Below are 5,437 nucleotides of genomic sequence, written 5' to 3'. Positions count from 1 at the left end.
GGTCAACAGGCATTTATTAAGATATTTCAGTGGAGAGCTACCAAAATCACAGCATCCTTCTCAGAAAACCATGCCATTCATGTGTAAAGTGTGTCCCCCTGACTTAAGACTTATAATGACAGGACAACTCTAGTCACATTATTTGATAGATTTAAATCCAAATTAAATTCTACATGAATATTACTTCAATTGAAATTGAATTTGTCTTTGTTTCTGCACTTTTAGTTCATCCCCATTATTCTGTGACAAAAGTTCAACCTTGTAATGGGGAAAAAAAGTCAAAGGGATCTATTTAAAAAAATATATATATATATATTGTTCTTGGCACAAATCACAAAAATACTGACTGTAAACAATGTGGTGTGCTGCTAAGGCTGTTATTTCAACCCCAAAAGAAAAATGTCATAGGTTTTTAATAATACTTCCTTTATATTATGTCATTTGTGAAATGAAGTGGTACTACCAGAATTTACTCAGTATTCTTTTCAGATTTACGGTGGCCTAGGGGTGCACAACACAACAAAATAAGCAAAGCGAACAAAATTTGAAAACACAATGGAAATATACCACAGTACAACAAAATTAAGCCACAACACAATGGATATATTTTAAGCCACAACACAACATAAGTAAGCCGCAACACAATGAAATTAAGTCACAACACAACAAATTAACAGTTGCAGTTCTGACTCAGTAGAGATGAGATCTTAATTCCCTTGTGCTGTGGCTTTTTTGTTGTGTTGTAGCTTATTTCCATTGTGATGTGGGTTTTCTGTTGTGTTGTGGCTTATTTGCATAGTATTGTGGCTTAATTTAGTTGTGCTGTGGTTTAATATCGTTGTGCTGGGGTTTATTTCCATTGTGCTGTGGCTTTGCTGTGTTATGGCTTATTTCCATTTTGATGTGGCTTTTCTGTTGTGATGTGGTTTAATTTCATTTTGCTGGGGCTTATTTTGTTGTGCTGTGTTTTATTTACCTCTAGGCCACCGTAAACATTATAACCCAGATAGCACACGTATATCTCCGAGATGTCTGTTTTAGATCATTTCATCTGGAAAGCATTTATTTTAATTAACATCTGCCATACATCTTAAAAAAGATCATATTTACAAACATTCTAAATCATAAACGTCTCAAAGACATCTGCTGAATGTTTTATTGACATCCGAGAGGAAACGTCTTATAGACGTATTGCAGATGAGCAAAATTACGATGTAAACGTCTGGGTGATTTACGTGTGCTATCAGGAAAGCATATAGATTCCAAACTTACTGTGACAGGGCTGAAATTATCTAGAACTTTAGGGTTAGCAAAAGTATCAATAATTATTTATTATCTATTGGTAACACATATTTAGTAATGGGGTAGTATAGGAATCTTCCACTATAAACCCTAATTTGTTTACAATGGAGTTCCTCATATTCACTAGCACAAATGGCCCCATTTGCTAAGAATAACCATATAAAAAATAAAACAGCATATATACATATACACCAATCAGCTACAACATTAAAACCACCTGCCTAATATTGTGTAGTTACCCCTCGTGCTGCCAAAACAGCACCAACCCGCATCTCAGTATAGCATTCTGACATGATAGTCTTCTCAGCACAATTGTACAGAGTGGTTATCTGAGTTACCATAGACTTTGTCAGTTCGAACCAGTCTGGCCATTCTCTGTTGACCTCTCTCATAAACAAGGCGTTTCCGTCCACAGAACTGCCTTAGTTTTGTCGCCCACCAGGTGAAAACCACAGTCTAATCACTTAGAAAAGTAAAGGCACCCCTAACAACAACAAAGAATACCCTTGTAATTACACAGCAACATGGTAACAACCACTCAGAACACCTCAGTATTGTGGTGGTTCGTTTATGCATACCTCTCATATCTTCTTCAAAAAATGCTAAAATCTAGTATATTATCAAAACGTTTTATTCAGGTTTGAATGTATGAAGCTTTTCAAATCTCTCTGGCATTAGAAATCAGAATCTGAAATAATAAACAATGCATAGAACAAAAGTATGAAATATTATGGGTTGAAATGGGGGGTTGGGATGATTTGGAGGGGTGGGGGTGGGTATAGAGAAAAAAAATAGAAAAAAGAAAGAAAAAGAAAAAGGGAGGATAGGAAAGAGAAGAGGAAAAAAGGAGGGGAAAAATGTACTAATTGCCTTCACACTACTCTATGTATTTCAAATATGTTATATAGGATACATATCACAGGGCACTTAAAAATCAAATGTAATGTCCTGTCAGTTGTCTATGTATTTTATGTCTTTGTTAATATCTTTGTCTATATTTTCCTGTTTCTATTGAGATGTTTATTGTATTCATTAATTAAAAAAGAAAAGATATGTCTTTACCTGAGCAGTGAAGGTCATGGAAGGTTTAATAATCTGTGGATGCTGCTGAAATTCTAGGTTATATTTATTCTTTACAATAGTCTCCCTCATGCTGCTGTTGTATGTTAATCCTACAGAGAGAAATTAGACACAAATAAAAATTAGTGTGTATCTACAACATTACACCTGAAAGGGCAGCAGTTTATCAGTTTGCTTGAAGGTAGATTCATATTATTTGTGTTTCAGAACTAGGTGCATATAGGCAAGTTCTAACGCACCTGTAACACGTTCAGTGACGTTCACAGTAATGTCGATATATTCACCAGCCCTGAATCCATCATAAAGATATTGGTAATCGACAGACCTTTTGTTCAAGTTGGGCAAATAAAATGTGATATCAGCTGAGCCATTAATCTGCGCAGGAGATGAGATTAACAGATTAACAGTTAATCAATCTAAAATTTAAGGTGATGCATGTCATTTCTTCTATATTAACATACTTGATAATGCTATTTAATATGTAGAGACTATTTCAGTGGTTGATTCCCCCTAAAATTTTAAACACTGTGACTCTGTGATGATATCAAAACATTGCACTGTTCGTTAGCTCAATCAGTGGCTTGAGTTTGGGGCGGGACTATCTTTTTCTTGACCAGTGGTGGATGGACGGGGTGTTTGGGAAACCTGTCATTTTGCCATTCCATTTGGAGATGGAAGCAATGCAGAAATTGCACACTTGGTGAGTATAGATGTTTCTCCTGAAACTGTACTCACGGATTCTTCCTGTTCGTAATGCATATCTAGGCCGTGGAAACCGTGGACATTGGATATGTTCGTTGTCACACTGATGGGCTTCCCATAAAGATATCTGAGAAAAAGGACAGTCAAAGTGTCTCTAAAAAAATCCATTGTTCACCTAATCAAGGATCATTGGACAAATAAGGACAAACACTTGACCGTCCTCATCAGTGTGTCTTCATAAAGCAGGACAGAGGGGACATCCAACTTTACCTCAAATTTAGGAAGCACTGCAAACACAAAATAATAATTATTAGAGATTAATAACAAATTTAAAGTTAAAGGTGTGTAATTTTGTATTGATAAATAATTTCTCCTATCTCAGATTGATTCCCACAATGGAAACACCGTGGCTCTGTGGTGCTTAAAAATTTGCTTTGTTTAAGCGACCCGACCAGCAGGAGACAAGAAAATTAGCTCAACCAATGGCAATACTTTTTCAAAATACAAAAATCGAGGCACTTACAATGGAAGTCAGTGGGGCCAATTTTTGGAGGGTTTAAAGGCAGAATTGTGAAGCTTATAATTTTATAAAAGTACATTAATTCTTCTGTTAAAAGTTGTGTATTATTTGAGCTGTAAAGTTGTTTAAAACGTTGTTTAAGGGTTTTAGTGTTTATGGGATTACGTCGTCATGGCAACAAAGTTTTAAAATTGGATGTAACTTTACACAGAAAAGGTTAGTAAGAGATCATGTTAACACGCATATTGTTTACGTCTTGTGGCTATACTTTTGAAACAGTGAGTATTTGAACATTTATGGATTCACTTCCATTGTAAGTGCCTCACTGTACCCCAGATTTTTTGCTTTTTTTAAAGAAAAGGAGGGATGTGACTAAATTCATTTTTGTAGTAATCAACATTATGCCACCAATGATGTCGATTGAGCTTAACTTGTATTGAACCCAGAATATTCCATATTATTTGGTATGAATCAACAATGTTTGTGCCAAAATTCTGCTTTAACTACAAATAAAGCATGGTCAGTTTTCATAAGGGAAGCTTCATAGTAAGACGCACTAACCATAAAGACAACCACAAAGCTACAAAGCCTAAAAAGCATGAAAAAGAAAAACAAATATCGTTTTCACCAACCCAACCCAAAAAGAAAAAGACGAGAGATAAACAGGTTAACTGAATGAAATTGGAGGGTAAACAAACCTCGGTGTGCTTGGAGTTCCACGGCAAACTAGTAGAAATCCCAGGACTCCAAAAACGTGAAGCCACTCCATTTGCAGGTGTCAGACTCAGGTGAGTTACTGAACAACTGAGACAAACAGGTGCTTTTAAAGACGCTTTGAACACCTGATCCTTCAGCACTCCACCTACCTGGGGGAATAACAAGCCATTCACATAAAACTGAGGGACTTCTAGAAAGCATTATATAATGTTTACAACAATAAGGAGGAATCATTTAATGAATCTTAATTAAATATTAGATGAGAGGGGAATGAAATGTGAAGATTACAGTGGTTGTAAGATGAATTCAGGTCAAATGGGACAGATAAGGTTGTAGTGTGTGCAAGGTGGGCAACATAAGTGCCCTGACTTGCTAATTCCTTATTAATAATACTGATATATTTGAAAGAAACAAATCATGAATTCAAGGGCGTAGATTTGGCTTGAACATTGGGGGGTTGATTATTGGGGGGTTACCTCCCCCCAAGGGTGTAGCAGCCACGTCCTCCACACTATTTAAAAAGGTGATTTTTGTCTCTCGCACTTTTCCAAGCTAAACCCGTACCAAGTCCAAATGGTGGATTTGTATAAAGTATTCTTTGCATTAATAGACCATCAGTCAGACAGTCTAATCAACGCAGCTCCGTTCATTTCTACAAAGATGCTTTCAAAAATGCTCATTTATCCATGTTTTTTATCGCCATTGATGTTGATCTAAATTAATAATCTAGAGATGAGGAACACAAAAATGAGAGTTATTTATCGGCATATTGTTCTTCATTGGCAGCATTATGTGAAATGCACTGCAGAAACAAAAAAAAAAACAAAGGACAATCCTTCTTTTAAGCACATATAGTAAGTGCCATTTATATCAGCACCTGAGTCTTCATTAAGTTATGCTTTTTACATTATGTTTGTGAGGTAATAGTTTGATCGGTTGTTTTTGCCAATTTAAGTACAGACGTTATTGAAACTCATAATTATTATAAGACTATTATTGTCCTCTTTTGATAAAAGTCATGCTCAGCAGCCAGGGGCGCCTTAACGCACAGGCTTATGTGGGCTGAAGCCCAGGGGCCTACAACTCCCACGGGGCCCAGGTTGCTGCCATGGGGCC

This window comes from Myxocyprinus asiaticus, chromosome 19, assembly GCF_019703515.2.
Source record: "Myxocyprinus asiaticus isolate MX2 ecotype Aquarium Trade chromosome 19, UBuf_Myxa_2, whole genome shotgun sequence".
NCBI lineage: Eukaryota > Metazoa > Chordata > Actinopteri > Cypriniformes > Catostomidae > Myxocyprinus > Myxocyprinus asiaticus.
This window is presented reverse-complemented; position numbering follows the sequence as displayed.